The sequence below is a fragment of the Cyprinodon tularosa genome, unplaced genomic scaffold, assembly GCF_016077235.1.
Source record: "Cyprinodon tularosa strain WSP-4 unplaced genomic scaffold, ASM1607723v1 ctg1104, whole genome shotgun sequence".
NCBI classification, from domain to species: Eukaryota; Metazoa; Chordata; class Actinopteri; order Cyprinodontiformes; family Cyprinodontidae; genus Cyprinodon; species Cyprinodon tularosa.
This window is the reverse complement of record NW_024037899.1, coordinates 218918-237103: the sequence shown is the minus strand read 5'-3', so window position 1 is coordinate 237103 and position 18186 is coordinate 218918.

Genomic DNA, 18186 nt, shown 5'->3' with positions numbered 1-18186 from the left:
AAATCTAAAAGTAATAAAGAGAGAAAAAGGGGAGAAGAAAGGAAAAGGGAAGATAAAAAAAATTGAGGATGATGTGGGAAAATATTAACAACATTGTTTGTGTTTATATGTATATGTAAAATGAAAGAAAAAAAATGTATAATAAAAAACAGGAACTATGTCTTTGTTTTATATCTTTAAGAAGAGTGCCTGTTGTCCCACTCCGCACTCAGATATGTGTTTCAGACATTTATCTAAATACAGAACAAATGGTTTTTACAAATGGTAAAAACATTGAAAGATGGACATTTGTTAATTGTTTGTAAATCAGAGAAACAAAAAAGGAAAGTTATGTTCATTGAAACCATTTGTAAGAAAAGAGTGGAAAGTAGAAGAATTGTAGGAGAAAAAAGTTCTAGGGGAGTTATTTATGGCATTCCACTAAACGAAGACCTTGAAAACTTAAAATGTAATATTCAAAATGTTGAAGTTAGCAGGATCAACAGAAAACAATAAATAATGATAGAGTTGACAGTGTTTCTTTTCTTCTGGAATTTTCTACTTCAGAGGTTCCTGACAAAGTGATGATAGGATATATGAGTTATCCAGTTAGGCCCTATGTTCCTCCCCCACTTCGATGCTTTAAGTGTCAAAGGTATGGACACATTGCTGCAGTGTGTAGGGGCAAACAGAAATGTTTACTGTTTAATGTAATGAACCTCAACTGCTCTTTTCCTGACCACACACCAGACATGGGCAATGTGGAGTCAACAAGTCATCTCCATGTCATGTATTTGTTCTACCCAGCCACTGAAGCAGGTGAGTCCAATCTTCACCGTGAATTAACCTGTGCAGATTGGACTCACCTGGTTAATTGGCTGGGTAGATTAAATACATGGCATGGAGATGACTTGTTGACTCCACATTGCCCATGTCTGGTGTGTGGTCAGGAAAAGAGCAGTTGAGGTTCATAAGGTTAAATCAACAAACAACTTACGCTATGCTGAAGCAGTAAAGAAGGTTCAGGAACAACATAAAAAAAACATGGGAGACATACAAATACTGAGGAAAGAACCAGAGCAGCATGGGGGAATAAGTAACTCTATAGATTTCGATAAACTGATTTTATTCATTACATATGAAATTAATTATACATACCAGGTCAAACAGAAAACTGAAAAAATCAAGATCATTGTAAGAGGAGCTGAAAAATTTCTAGTGATGAGGAATATTTCTTGAGAACAGATCAAACAGAAACTTGAAGCAGATGGCAAACATCCAGGTTCAGGTGACTGAACAGTATGTTAATATTACAATGGAACGCTAGAAGTTTAATAGGAAATGGTCAAGAGTTAAAAGGATTCATACAAAAGTTAAAAATAAAACCTGAACTTATATGTATTCAAGAAACCTGGTTAAAACCTATATTAGACTTTGTTATTTATTGTTATCATAGTATTCGAAGGGATAGAGAGGAGGGTAATGGAGATGGATGTAGGATTCTTTTTAAGAGAGGGTTGCAGAATAAACTACTAGCAAAGGGAAAAACACTTGAATGTATTGCTATTGAATTATGGACAAAAGAAGGTAAATTTAAGCTGATAAATTATTAAAACCCACGTAAGAAATTATCTGTATGTTTACTGGGTGAAATAATATTACATTTAAATGAAAGGGTGATATGGTGTGGTGACTTCAATGCTGACAACTCAATATGGGATAATAGGACAGATGGAAATGGACTGGTTATTGAGTAGGTAATTGAGACTAAAAATCTTGTGTGCATTAATAATGGAGATGGAATACGATCTAACATAAGAACAGGTGTAGAGTCTGCTAGAGATTTAATAATAGTTTCTGATTCACTGGCCGGATTATGTTCTTGGAATTTGATTAAATCAACAAGTATTGGAATTGATAATTTCCCTATTAAGATTGAAGTCGGGTTAAACAATCAAGATGATGATTCTGGAGGGTTGTTTCCTTGGTCTTTTAATAGGGCTGATTGGGATAAATATAAGATAATAAGTGAAGACAGAATTAAAGGAATAAATATGAGCATTGACATTAACTTATTAAATGTAATTTTCTGTAATTCTGTTCTAGAAGCTGTTCAACATTCAATTCCCAAAAAGGTCGGGAAAACAAAAAGAAGATTATACCATGGTGGACACCAGAATGTGGTCAGGTTATCAAATCTAGATATAAAGCTTTTAAAATTATAAAAAAGGAACCATAATTTCCTGAATCTTACTGATTATAAAAAGAAACATGCCTTGGTAAGAAAGGTCATAGAAAATACAAAAAGAGACTATTGGAGAAAATTTTGCAATACATTAGGGAGAGAAACAGAAAAGTTTGGAAAATAATCAAACGAATGAATGGCATATGAAGAGATTATGGATACCCTGTTTTAGTTAATGAGGAAACAACAGCAGTCCCCTGTAAAGAAAAAGCAATGATGTTGGCACAAACATTTAATAAAATACATAGTTCAAATAATATTGGAGAACAGTGGAGGAAGGGAAGAGGAAAAAGTTTATTAGAGAAAGAGGAAATTTATCAAGAGGAAGACAACAATGCAATTACTTTACCTTTTTCGATAGTGGAGTTAACACGAGCCCTGAGGAGAGTTAAGATATCAACTCCAGGAAATGATTAAATAAGTTATATTATGATTAACAAACTTAGTGGGTATTTACAAACTGTATTATTAGAATGATATAATAGAATATGGGATAATGGTAAATTACCCAAAACTTGGAAATAATCTATAGTGGTTCCAATACCTAAACCTGGAAAAGATTGCTCAAGACCTGAAAATTACAGACCAATTGCCCTAACATCATATTTGTATAAAGTTATGGAGAAAATGGTAAATGAAAGACTGAATCATTTTGTTAAATATTATGGATATATATCTAAGCATCAAAGTGGTTTTAGGAAAGGGAGGAACACTATGGACCCTGCAGTATGCTTACAGCATGAGATAATGAAAGCAAAAATCAATGAAGAGAGAGTGTTGGCAGTGTTTTTAGATATAGAAAAGGCGCATGATATGATATGGAGAGAAGGATTAATGATTAAATTGAGAGAAATGGGAATTTGTGGTAGAATGTATAACTGGATAAAGATCTTTTTGAATGACAGGGGAATAAATGTAAGGGTTGGTATGAAATATTCAGGGAAGCATTGGATAGAAAATGGTGCTCCGCAAGGCAGCATAATAAGTCCTTTATTATTTTCTATCATGATAAATGATGTTTTTAAATAAATAGAAAGTGATGTAGGGTGTTCACTTTTTGCAGATGATGGAGCTATTTGGAAACGTGGAAAGAATATTAACTATATTGTTGGAAAAGTACAACAAGCAATTTACAAAATAGAAAAGTGGTCTCATAATTGGGGTTTTAAATTCTCAGCTGATAAAACAAAAGTAATATTATTTATAAGTATAATTAATCAAGAGATACAATTAAAGATATATAATCAGGAACTAGAAAGAATAAAACAATTTAAGTTTTTAGGGGTGTGGTTTGAAGGAAAATTAACCAAGAAAATACATATTGAAAAGGTTATTGAAAAATGTAAAAAAAAATATTGAATATAATGAGATGTGTAGTTGGGTATGAATGGGGAGCAAATAGACAAGCACTGAAAACAATTTACGTTAGTCTTATTAGATCTACAATTGATTATGGTTTTAAACAGGAGTGAAATCGATATTAGAGTTGTAATTAGTAAACCAGAAATTAAGAGCAAAATTAGGAAGAAAATTAATTACAAATGGCAAAAACTGTGGAAAGATGATATTAGAGGGAGATGGTTTTATAGAATACAAGGGAAGGCTGGAGAAATCAGAAGAAAAATTGGAAGAAACAGAGTTCAGTAAAGGATGATAACTAGATTAAAATTGGGGCACACAGGACTTAACTCAACATTACTTATAATGGTAAAACATGCAACAGGAAGATGTGATTTCTGTGGGGAAAGTGAGACAATAGAACATGTTATATATAACTTTAGGACATATAACAGATAAAGACTGGAATTGTTGAGGTGTCTTAAACAGGAAAAGGTACATTTAAACATTATAAACATCTTAAAAAGGCATTTTTTTACATAAGTTATAAGTTTTGTTTCGATATTTATGGATCACTGGTTTGGGAAGAAGAATTTAGAAAGGGTAGGTATTTTTTTATTATTATTATTTTAATTTTTTTTTTTTTTTTTTTAGGTTGTTACTCTTGTTCCACACTCCTTACTGGTTGGTGGCGGTAAATCAATGTTGTTCGCCAACCGCCATTAAAAATCAATAGAAGAAGAACAAGAGGAAGTTACGTCACTAGCAGCATTAGCTTAGCTTCTGTGTGCAGTCGCTTTTGTAGGAGGCTGATAATCTGGGATTGTTTTCAGGGAGAATGTCTTCAGTCCATCCTCAAGGAGAGTTTATCAGCGAGTAGTTAACTCCTGTTGAAGAAACATTCACGGAGTTTAAAGGAAGAGAGAAAAAATTCAAAGAAGAGAAGATGGAGGATCAACATCTACTGCTGGATTTCGCCAGGATCCCCCAGATCAACTCACAGCGGATAGGTAGGAAACACCTGATAGAAACGATTCCCTGATGATGCACACTGTGGATTTTAGCCTCGTCTGATTAGAGGAGATCAAGATGCTAAGCTAAAGTAGACAGAAGAGCAGACCCCGCATTGACTGTCGCGGCGCAGAAATTCCAGTCGCCATCTTGGGGAGGTCGACCTGCCCTAACCTGCTGCTTTAAGCAGAACAGAAGAAGGATGCCTCAGCACTGCAGCGGGTTTCTGTTTAAATCAACAGACTGTTGCCATCAGGGCAGAGGGATGATTGAAGGCATCAGAGCTTTGGAAGACATTACTGAATAAACAGCAGAAATACACTTCATAGAATAGAAACTCACTGTGTTTTCCCACTGTGGCTAAATGATGGAGTTACTGCAGAAGTGGTCACACAATGAGGACCTTGGATAAGGCCCAGATGGATAAAAATAATAGAATAACTGACAGTAAAAAATATACAATCCAATTTAATTTGTTAAGCAATTTAAAAATATCCACAGCTGATCAAAGTGCTTTAAAAAATAAGTAAAACATAAAACAGTATAAAGAAAAAAAACAAAACAGCTAAAACATGGTTAACATTCACATAAAATATGAATAAATAAACAAAAAACTGTTATTTCCAGTGTTTTTACAAATATAAATACTGTGCATCTGAACAATACTCAATATTAGGGCTGCAACAACGAATCGATAAAATCGATAAAAATCGACTTTTAAAAGCGTTGGCAACGAATTTAATCATCGATTAGTTGTGTCGCGCGATTATTGCGTCATCCGCCGCGCCGTCATCACTGCCTCTTGACTGAAAGAGGAAGAAAAAGAAATATGGCAGAGCGAGTCAGCGCCGCAGGTGCAGTGTTGCCAACTCAGCGACTTTTCAGACCCCTCCAGCGACTATTTTTCAAAAAAGCGACTAGCGACAAATCTGGCGAATTTTTTCGGTGTCACTGGCGGCTTTTGGAGACTTACGTGAAAGCATGCATCGTTCCTACTCTGCCGTGGGGCGCCTCCCCCCGTTCCCGCAGGAGTCCCTCTCAGCGCTGCTGTCAAAGCCTCAGCGTCCAGACTGCAAATGAAGCGCGCATGCACTGGGATTGACGGCGCAAATTGATCACAATAATTAAAATAGCCTGCGCTTTGTAAAGCGAAAAAAGTGATAACATGCAACTTTTTTCAAAAGAAATTAACATGGCACGGAACCACCATGTTTGTTTGGTTTTAAAGTGGGGAAACGTTACGTTAGTTTCTCAGGTAGCTCATCTGATGCTTTCCTTACCTTGTTAGTAGGTTACAGACAGTGATAAGGTTGGCTACTTATTTTACTTTTAATTTCATTTGAATTAGCTTAAGCAGCGTTTATATTTACTTTATAATTAAATTAACTTGCAAATTATGAGGGCAAGACTTTTAAAGTTGAAATCTTCTGGCAAAGATAAAGTAAAGAAGATCCTGCAATTTATGGAAGTAAAGCAGAATAAAATCAAGCAAGATCAGTAATATGTCAATTAATTATCTGCCACATTCCCATGTAAATATCTGTCTTTGGAGGATGTGTTTTTTTAGCACCCCTAGTTCTCTCATTTTTATTCCAAATACAATTTATAATTTGAATCACAGGGCTATTTTTATCTCTATGGTTCAGTATTTTCTCAAGTAGCAACTTTAACTGCTGTACTTTCCTGTCTTAAAAGGCCGAACTCTTCTAGTCTAAAAAAACTCATTTGTTGAAATGGGGCGGCCTATTGTTTGAACCCCTTAGAGGCTTTAAAAACAAAAATGTCTTTTTTTGCGCTTTATGAAACAAAGTACCCTATATTTTGTGGATGTACAGCTACATTTCTCATGTAAGTTTGCGTAGTTTTAACACAAACATTTATTTTTCATATTGCACCAGTACAGTTAATGAGCAACCTGTACTTGTGTGCTTGTTTGTTCTGTCTAAAATGTTTATTTTGGAATAAAGAGGTTAATATAAAAAATATTTTTTGTCCGATTCATCGATTAATCGAAAAAATAATCGTCCGATTCATCGATTTTTAAAATAATCGTTAGTTGCAGCCCTACTCAATATACAGCTGTGGACATTTTTACAGTAATTTACAATATTATTACAGTGTAGTTTTTTATATATATATATATATTAGTGCTGTCAATCGATTAAATTTTTTTAATCGCGATTAATCGCATCAATGCCTGAGTTAACTCGCGATTAATCGCATTTTAATCGCAAATTTTTTTTCTGATTGAAAATCATTTAAATACTCTCGATGACATACAAAAAATACATACAGGCCAGGTTTGTGCCAATGTTCTTTTTTTAAATGAAAACAGGTCACAGACACTGATTTATGCCATAGAAACATATGGCAAGAAGATGGGGAGGCATGTAGCAAAAAATAACAAATATGTAGCCAAAAAAAGGCCCTGAAAACAGGCTGATGTAAAAGACAGTCTTTACAGTTAATACAGTCTTTTGAACAAAGACAAGCATTTTACCCTACTTCTATAAAATGTAGTACAGTTAACATTAGATGTTAATTAACCAAGATAATAATGAACAATTTTCAATCAATACATCAAAATCAATAGACCGACATCACTAGATGGAGGTAGTCTATGCTCTAGAAAGTTACTTTTCAGCCTCTTAACAAAAATGAGAACACACACACTCACACACACATGATACCGACCTGTGGCGTACACAGACAGCAATAGTGCCGTAGCAGATTCCATTTCACCTCAGTAATCTGTTTTCTCAGCGTATTTCAGGTTGCTACTAGTTACCAGACACTCAACTTGTTTGTTGGTGGTGGGGCTTAAAGAAAAGGCACTAGCGCTACCCAGTGTATGAGTGTCTTTTTTCCTTGAGGAGCTCCGCTCTCGAAGCCTATGAGAAATGCATAGACTGGGGGGAAATAGCCCCGCCTTCCCGCAGGCTGCAGCGGGATGTACTTGGAAAATTGTACCATAAAACCACATAGCGTTAATCTCACGTTAAAAAAATTATCGCCGTTAAAATGGCCTCGCGTTAACGCGATAATAACGCGATAATTTTGACAGCACTAATATATATATATATAAACATAGAGTGACAGTTGTGTGTGTATATTTGTGTATAGCTGTATAAATGTCTCTGTATATAGTGACAAAAAACATAATAATGTATGAATGGCTGTGCTTTGCAACATCCATCCATCCTATTAGAATATGCTATTACTCTTAACCCCACTAATAATATTTAAATACACTAGGGCCGCAACAACGAATCGATAAAATCGATAAAAATTGACTTTTAAAAGCGTTGGCAACGAATTTCAACATTGATTAGTTGTGTCGCTCGATTAATGCGTCATCCGCCGCCGTCGTCATCACATCCACTTAAATGAAACGGGGGAAGAACAAAAAATATCGCAGAGCGAGCCAGCGCCGCAGGTGCAGTGTTGCCAACTCAGCGACTTTTCAGACCCCTCCAGCGACTATTTTTCAAAAAAGCGACTAGCGACAAATCTGACGACTTTTTACGGTGTCACTGGCGGCTTTTGGAGAATCTTACTTGAAAGCATGTATCGTTCCTACTATTGTCCTCCAGCGGCAGCTGCTGCCGTGGGGCGCCTCCCCCATCCCAACCCCATTCTCCTGCTCCCACAGGAGTCCCTCTCAGCGCTGCAGTCAGAGCCGCAGGATGTTTACCCTCAGCGTCCAGACTGCAAATGAAGCGCGCATGCGCTTTGTAAAGTGACAAAAGTCGTAACATGCAACTTTTGTAAAAACAAATGAACATGGCACGGAAGCACCACTGTTATGACGCAGCACCTGAAAAGAAAACATGTTGGAGCCTTCAATGGCAGTGAAGAGAGCTGATCAGCAGGATGAGTAACCATGTTTGTTTCGTTTTAAAGAGGGGAAACGTAACGTTAGTTTCTCAGGTAGCTCATCTGATGCTTTCCTTACCGTGTTAGTAGGTTACAGACAGTGATAAGGTTGGCTACTTATTTTACTTTTAATTTCATTTCAATTAGCTTAAGCAGTGTTTATATTTTCTTTATAAATAAATTAACTTGCAAATTATGTGGGCAAGGCTTTTAAATCTTCTGGCAAAGATAAAGTAAAGATCCTGCAATTTATGGAAGTAAAGCAGAATAAAATCCAGCAAGATCAGTAATATGTCAATTAATTATCTGCCACATTCCCATGTAAATATCTGTCTTTGGAGGATGCGTTTTTAGCACCCCTAGTTCTCTCATTTTTATTCCAAATACAATTTATAATTTGAATCACAGGGCTATTTTTATCTCTATGGTTCAGTATTTTCTCAAGCAGCAACTTTAACTTCTATACTTTCCTGTCTTAAAAGGCAGAACTCTTCTAGTCTAAAAAAACTCATTTGTTGAAATGGGGGGACCTATTTTTGAACCCCTTAGGGGCTTTAAAAACAAAAATGCCTGTCTTTTTTTGCGCTTTTTTTTGCGGTTTAAAAAAGTACCCTATGTTTTGTGGATGTACAGCTACATTTCTCATGTAAGTTTGCGTAGTTTTAACACAAACATTTATTTTTCATATTGCACCAGTACAGTTAATGATCAACCTGTACTTGTGTGCTTGTTTGTTCTGTCTAAAATGTTTATTTTGGAATAAAGAGGTTAATATAAAAAATATTTTTTGTCCGATTCATCGATTAATCGAAAAAATAATCGGCCGATTCATCGATTTTTAAAATAATCGTTAGTTGCAGCTCTAAAATACACTGAACCATTTTTTTGTTTTCAGCAAAAAACAAAACTGTGAAAATTAGCTCAATATTCAGCGTGTTAAAGTTTATTAAAATCGACTCTGTTCTTGCTCAGCACGTCACTGAGTAGAGCTGTGGACCTCCCCAAGATGGCGCCGCCGAACACGTCAGCGCCCATAGGGGAAAGCGGTTGATGCGGGGTCCTCTAATATTAATTCTATGCTGAGGCAGCTGGAAACCGCTGATGTTTCTCACAGACAGGTGGTTGTGTCAGTGCCTGCCTAAAAATACTTTGAATGGGGGGGGGTGCTTCAGTGGCGCAGCGGTTAGAGCACATGACCCATGTACAGAGGCCTTACCACCAAATCTGACATCCTCCGTAACCGCTCCAGACCGCCCGCCCAAAGCAAAGCCTACAGCCTCCGCTGTTCCTCCCATCCTGCTCCGTTCCGACTTCCTCGAAGCTCGAGAAGAGCATGCGCTATATTATTATTATTAAACTCGTGGGATCAAAACATACGGAAATTAACGCTTAATTAAATATGACATATTAAAAAAATCCCCATCAGCATCCAGCATATGTTCAGTTTCTCCCCAAATGTCTTCTATTTGTTGTGGATTTTTGCAACAGGGATAACTAGGATCATACATGGATTGGATGAACCATGTTTGTTCTCTGCCTCCAAACTCAGCATCTCTTCATCCACGCCTGAGATAAGAAGTTTGTTTTGAAGTCATGAGATGCGATATTGGAAGTTGTTGTGACTGGATTTTATGAAACTTTTAAGCCTCTCGGCATAAAATAAATATTTTGATGGAGAGGAAAAATCTGCTTCCTGGTATATTGAAGTACCAATAGTTTGCATCCAACCATTTAATTAAACGGTCTTAGTTTTTAGGAATATATAAGAACTATGCTCTAATCTGTAGTTACTGATCTGTCGTTACCATATTTTAATTTGACAAACCAGATCTTCTCAACGTTCTTTTTCCTGTTTGGTGCGATTGCAATAGCGGATCTTGACCTGACTGGACCGGAGGAGAGCAAAAAATATAACTTGGCTCCGTATTTTGATTGTGAAGGACAGAGAAGACGTACATGGACGGTGACGTGCAAAGGAGAAGTGGTAGATGTGGAACAGTCTCATTGATTAACACGACAGACAAGTACTCCACAGGACGTATCATTCGCAGAGCTCACCTGGATCCAGGCACTGGGGATGGCTGTCCATTCTGCACCCAGGGGGAAACACTAGAGCACTTAGTAGTGGGTTGTCCTCGGCTAGTTGGTCTTTTTAAAGTTTGGAAAGAATGGGAGGAACCTTTGGGAGAGGTGTTCTGTCCTTCGGTTTGTCTTTGGACCCAGATACACAGCAATAAGTAAACTGACATTAGTTTTAATTAATGTTTTGTTTGGGGTGGCTAAACTAGCCATTTGGAGGACCGGGAAGAATCAGATGGTGGGTCAGGGTTGGACAGATGTGGTGCAGAGCCTGAAAGGTCTGGTTGCAGCTGGTCTGAGAGTAGAACATGCTTTCTACTCACTGACTAGTAATGTGGAGCCTTTCAGGGCTCTATGGGGGATCAGACATGTTTTATGTTCAGTAGAGGAAGATGGCTCACTGGTTCTTATTATTGAACTTATCTGTTTGTGTGGTAATGGTTTTTAATTGTGATGATGGAAAGAGAGACTGTTTTTTTTATGTGAAGTAAATAAAAGACATCTCTCTCATGGAGTTTGAGAAGTAGTGTTAGAGTGAGTTGTTTTTTTTTTTCCTGCAAGGTGGTTTTTCACTTTCCTCTTCATACTGTTATTTGATCTTAAGTTGATCTTTGGTTGCTCCATACTGATCCGGTAGCTTTTGCTACTGGTTGGGTTTGGTGTTTTGGCATCATGCTCGTTGTGGAGGGCGGTGCGGAGTTTGAAAAGTTGACACCTTGGCATGCGGTCACACTCATACCGACAGTGAATTGTTCAGTAGAGGAGGCAGCCTTAGCTGTTGGAGGAGTGGTGGGTTGTTATAGCGTGAAATCTGCTTCCCGTATGAATGGAGCCATTGTAATTTTTCTAGATAACACATCTAAAATGAATGATTTGGTCGAAAGGGGCGGTGTCATTCATGACACCTTCACACCGGTTCTCCTGCTGGTTATTACAGCTAAAAAGATTATTATCTCAAATGCACCTCAGTGTATTAAAAATGATCTCCTTGTTAAAGAGCTGTCCCGCAATGGACAGCTAGTTTCACCCATAAAGATGGTTTCTTTGGGTTGTAAATCTGCGCTTCTAAAACATGTGGTGTGTCATAGAAGACAGGTATTTATGATCCTAAAAGACACAGTTAATGAGCTTAACCTGTGCTTTAATTTCGGAGTAGACGGGTTTAATTATATGGTTTTTGCTTCCTCAGAGAACATGAAATGTTTTTGGTTGTCGTGCAGAAGGTCATATAATTCAATCGTGCCCAGAGATGCTTACGAACACACGTTTGGTGAATGCTGGCAATGGTTAGGAGTGTGAGAAATAATCGTTTTGGCGATATATCGTGATATTCGGCTGCCCAATATAATATCGATCTTTCACTTCTTAGTATCGATTTAAAAAAAAAAATGGTTACATAAAACATTGATGGGAAAATGGGCTGCCTCTGCACCACCACACTGGCAGAAAGCGCTTTGGAGCCCTTTAACTGTGCATGCAGCACCAAATCTGTATTTGAGGCAGTCACAGTGGAAGAAAACCCCACACAACATGAATAATAATACCTAATCAATATTTTCTGATGAAAATATGCAGCACTTGCTGTTTTATCTCATCATTTCATTTTGATAGCTGGGGAAAATATGGCAATATATAGTGATACTGCAATATCGTGATAATATCGTATCGTGACCCAAGTATCGCGACATGTACCGAATCGCAACACTCATGCCAATACTCACCTCTAGCAATGGTGCCACCGAAGTGGGGCGCTGTGCCGCGGTAGAGGGTGACGCAGCAACTGGTGATTTCACGGCAGTAAGTTCTGGTGTTGATGTTGCTGGAGCTCCGGATGATCGTTCTGCTGTTCCTGCAGAGGAACAATCTGAGGTGCGATCGTGGACAGATTTTGATCATTCTAATGATGTTGATATCGCTGACAGTGAGAGGAAACAGGATCAGCCTGCGACTAGTTTTGATGCAGATTCAGGGAAGAAAATAACTGAGCAAGTTTTTTGTGAAAGCTTTTGTGATGATGGCTATAGAGGACCAACTCTGCCATATTTCAAAACAAATACAGAAATAAATAAATTAGGGCTGGGCGATAATTCAATAACGATATATATCGATCGATAGACGTGTGGCGCAATAGAAAAAAAGCGATTAAAAAAACGCAGTTTTCCTTCCTTCTCATTGTAGCCTATCATGTAGGTTTATGCTAGTCACTACTTCCTCCCAACCAATCACAATCGCGGATCCAGCTTCGTCACCAAGCGCCGCCCTCTCAAACCACAACACAGAGCACATGAAGATGTCGCAGCAAGGAGAGGCGGAGGAAATTGTTCCAAAGAAAGGTTTTTGTAGTTTGCCGGTTTGGCAGTATTTCGGTCATGGCAAGTCGGACAAAAAACAAACCACAGTCATCTGGAAAATGTGTCGGGAACCAGTGAAACCGAAGTCTGATAACACAACCAACTTTTTTTTATCATCTCAGCCGCTCACACCCGCAGGAGTAGGAGCTGTGTAGGCCCCGGCGCGCATCTGCGTCTTCCTCCGAGGAATCTTCGGGAAAATATATATATATTTTCAGTTCTGGGCTGTTTCCCACATAGTTCTAACATTTTAGAGAAAAATGCTGAGGGGCCAGAAACTTCAAAGTAATAACTCAGGTTAAAGCAGGAAACTAAGCTGAACCAGGTTAGAAGAATGCGGCCGGGGGGGGGGGGGGGGGGGGGGTCCATTTATTTATTTGTTATATTTATTTTGGTCACATTTCTGGTCACTTTAGTTTATTCTTTGTCAGGATTTAATAACATAACCCAGGTTATTTTTCTTTAAAACAATTCTGTTATGGTTAAAAAAGTTGGTTAAATAAAGATTTAATTTGAAGTCTGTGTTTGTGTTCTTTATTAAAATTAAATCATTTAGCAATATTATAAAAAGTCCAGGCAGAGCTGCACATAAAATATGGTTTCAAATCTTTTCAATAATTATCGATATCGATCCATATGCATTTTTTTTATCGATAAGCTTTTTTTCTATATCGCCCAGCCCTAAAATAAATGCTCAATAGATAAATAAGCATACAATTAATTGCCACCAAAATACAATAAACAAATAATTGTAAGTAGAAATTAAATTATACTGTGAAACATAAATGTATATAAATCTTTTAATTAGCTTCTTTATTTATTTGCCTTTGCAATATTTACCTTATTTTGGAGGGACACACCCCCTCCTCATTTGCATAATGAGGCAGAAATGCAGACAGAAATGTAAAAAGGGCAGGCAGAAATAAATAGCAGCAAAGAAATAACTAGGGTAAAAAAAATACAAAGGAAGAATAAAACAAACACAAATATTATAACATACACATAAATAAATACTTAAAAATATAAGTAATTAAAAGATAAAGTTGAAGATTATAAAGGACAAAATAATAAATAAGGTAAATATTACAAAGGCAAATAAATATAGAAGCTAATTAAAAGCGTTATATACATTTATGTCTCACTGTATAATTTTACTTCTACTTACATTTATTTTTTTATTGTATTTTTGTTGGTAATTAATTGTATGCTTATTTATTTATTGAGCATTTATTTATTTCTGTATTTATTTTTAAATATGACAGAGTTGGTCCTCCAGATGACAGCAGGCCTGATGAGGAGTTATTGAAACTGTCCCAGAAAAGCAAAAGTTCTGAACCTGCAAGCAGCAGCATTAAAGCTCTCAGAGCTAAGAGAGCAAAGAAAGCAGGAGAGAACAGTTTGGAGTCTCATAGTAGCCCTTCTTTGAGCCAGGATCAGCAGAATCTGTTAAATATAAATGGTTCCAGGGATGAAGTGAAAAGGGCTGAGTTAATTGCAGTGAAAATCCCTTACTTGATAGGAAGCACTTAGAGCCTCATGCTGAATCCTCTGGGAGGCTCAGGCAGCTGACTGCAGCCTCTGATCTTTCAGATGTTTGGAGAGCTTTCAACAGGAATAAGAGACAGTATACATAGTGTCATTCTAAAGATAATCTTTTATTCTTAGCAAGGTTGGATCGTGTATATGCATTTAAACATCATCTGAATATATTTAAGAATTGTAAAATAATTCCTGTTAGTTTTTCTGATCACTGTCTGATTTGCTGCTCTGTATTTATTAAAAATGTTTTTTTACAGAGTGTCTACTAGGATTTTAATACAGCTCTTTTAAACGATAGAGCTTTTAGAAAAGCTTTTGAGTATTTTTGGATCAGTCATAAACAATCAAAATCATTTTTTTTCTTGTGTCCAACAATAGTTGGATTATGGTAAATGACAAATTAAGCAGTTGTGTCAACAGTTCAGTGGCAATGTCACTGGAGACATAACCAGATCTATAAATGAATTGGAGACACGGATAGTAGAGCTGCAGGGTTTGGCAGCATCTACAGGAAACCAAAGGTTTTTAGATTCCCTCAAAGCTAAAAAGGCCGTTCTGGCCAACCTGTTTGGCACAACAGCCAAAGGAGCCCTGGTCAGATCACGTTTCCTAAGTGTTAGAGAGATGGGAAAAGAAAGATTGTTCACTCCCTAAAGACTGACTGTGGTTCTACTATCTCAGGTTCTTCTGAGATCAGGAAGTTTGCTGTCAGGTCTTCTATAAAGACCTTTTTAAGAGTGAACATTTGGTGAATCCAGTTGTGAGCGATGGTTTCTATGAAGGACTTTCTCGGTTGGATGCTGTAGCCAATTGAAAACTGGAGGCTCAAGTCACACTCCATGAATTGCATGCTGCCTTGATGAGCCTAAAGAATGGTAGATCCCCTGGCATGGACGGTCTTCCTGTTGATTTCTACAAGTCCTTCTGGTCTGTGATTGACGAGAACTTGTTGGACGTGATCACAGACAGCCTGCAAAGAGGTTGGCTGCCCCTGAGCTGCAGACAGGCAGTCGTTACTCTGCTTACAAAGAAAGGAGATTTACAGGATCTAAGGAACTGGCGGCCAGTCTCTTTACTCTCTACGGATTACAAGATATTTTCCAAAGTCCTGGCTACCAGAGTTAGAGAAGTTATGTCAACAGTTATTCACAGAGACCAGACGTATTGTGTGTCTGGCAGGCTGATAAGTGATAACGTCACTTTAATCAGGGATGTTTTGGAAATCTCCAGCTCATTGGGCATAGATATTGGTCTGATTTCTATAGATCAAGAAAACGTTTTTGACCGAGTTGAACACCAGTATTTGTGGCAAACTTTGGCTGCTTTTGGTTTCAGCTCTGGTTTCATAGCTATGATCCAGGTTTGATATTATGACATTGTGAGTGTTCTTAAAATAGATGGAGGCTTAAATGCTCCTTTCAATGTTTTAAGAGGTGTGAGGCAAGGCTGTTCTTTGTCAGGGATGCTTTATTCTTCGACAATTGAACCTTTGCTTCATAAGCTGAAGAAAGAATTATGTGGTGTTTCTATTCCTGGGTGTGATGTCCCTTTAAAATAGTCAGCCGATGATTTAATAGTTCTAAACACACAGGAAGATATTAATGTTTTAGTGTTTTTCATTTTGGCTGTATCTCTTCTGCAAAAGTAAACTGGAGAAAGAGAGTGAGGCTATAACTGTAGGAAGTCTGTTGTGGGATCAACTCAGTCTGCCTGGTGGCTTGGTGTGGAAAAAGGGTGGCCTTAAATATTTAGTTGTGTTCTTGGGTAATGAAACTGTTGTGCAAAAAAATGGGAAAATGTATTAGATGTTAAGGGTCGACTTTTGAAGTGGAAGTGGATTTTACCTAAAATACCATATAGAGGACGAGTTCTTGTCATTAATAATCTAGTTTCTTCCATCATGTTGCACCAGTTGATGTGTGTTGATCCTCCAATTTCTCTTTTATCAAATGTTCAAAGGGTTCTTGTAGATTTTTTTTCGGGGGATAAACTTCACTGGATTCCTCAAAGTATCCTGTTTTTGCCGAGAGAAGAAGGTGGTCAAGGCCTGGTCCACCTGGCCAGCAGAGGAGCTGCTTTTTGTTTTCATTTCATTCAGAGACTGCTCACATGACCTGCAGATCTGGTGTGGAGGAGTATATCATGCTGCATTCTTCAGAGATTTGGTGGCATCGGTCTGGATCTGCCTCTCTTTCTGATGGACTCCAGTAACTTTAACTCTTCTCTTCTTCCAGTTTTTATAACAGTATTTTCTCTGTGTGGTCTTTGCTGAGGAAGGATAGACAGCAGCAGGATGAGTCTCTGCACTGGCTGCTCCAGGAACCGGTTCTGTTTGGGAGTATGTTGGATTCTATTTGGGGGGCAACAACCTGCCCCAAACTGCTCCACACTGCAAAGTTTATTGCCTTGGGAGGGTGGTGGAGCTGGCTGGACCTCGGCTGGATGATCCTGTTAAGCTCGCTGCTTTTTTTGAGAATAAAATCAGTTTGACTTGTCGTTCAGCTTTTGTGCAACTGGAAGCAAAAGTTAGTGAACATCAATGTTCACTTTTGACTGATTATCATGAAGGTTCTATGTCACCAAATCACTTGGAATCTTTTCCATCCTTTAGACTGTTTCCTGGGATAAAGAACTGCTCTGGCCCTTTTTTGGATTCGGTGGACAATAAAGGAATCTCCTTAGAAGGAGCTTCTGGAAAAGTTATCTATAGAATGATTGTAAAAACTCTCAATCAACACAAACTGAATGGATGCAGTGACACAGTATGAAGAACTAATTTCTCCTTAAAACCTGAATTCAAGCCTGAATGGAAATCATTGTAGAAGCCTCCTCTAACGAAAAAAACCTGCAGATTTACAATGAAGAATCCTTCATGGTATTGTAGCTGTAAACTCTTGTGTTTCTGTTATTAATCCTGCTGAGGAAGAAAAAATGTCCATTTTATGAACAGAGAGAAACAGTGTTTCATTGTTTTTCTGACTGTTCGTCTGTCGGCTCTTTTCGTGCTTTTGAGAACTATTTTCAACAGATACAGAGAAATGTTCACTAAACATGGATTTATGTGTGGATTTAGATTCACCGTTAAAAAAAGAGTAAATGTCAATTGATAATTTTATTGTTAGGAAAGGCTAAAATAGCCGTGTACATAAGTAGAAAGAGGAAGGTGGTGGAAGAGTTTAATATTGACTTGGTTTCTTTACTTATTAACCGGATGAAGTCTAGGCTATTGATTGAATTAAATTTTTACAGATCAGTTTCAGATTTAGATACTTTGTGTCGCATCTGGAGTTATGGGAAAGTAATTTGTAGCGTGACAGGAGGAGAACTCATTTTTGGGAAGGTGTTAATGTCATTTATTCTCTGGTGTAGGTTTTTTCTTTTTGTTGAATTTTCTGTTGCATAGTTTGTGATACTATGTCGAATATTTATTGAAAATAAATGAGTTATTATTATCTCTCTCTAATCCACTTCCTGTCCCCTCAGGTCGCAGCTTAGCTGCGCTCAGAGCTCTCCTATACCTTTGTATTGCAGAGGAGCTCCTGCAACTTTTAGAGCAAAAATCTATGGGGAAAGATTATAATACATCACCAATCTGAAGAAAAATGGAATAATGCTTTACAAGTCATTAAAGACTAAATATTTATCTTGCACATCTAAAAAACACATATTAATGTATTTCTAAATATTTTAATTGTAAAATTAGATAACAGGCATCCAGTGGAATATGAAAAATGCCAATCTCTGGTACGGACAACCCCCAAGAAACCT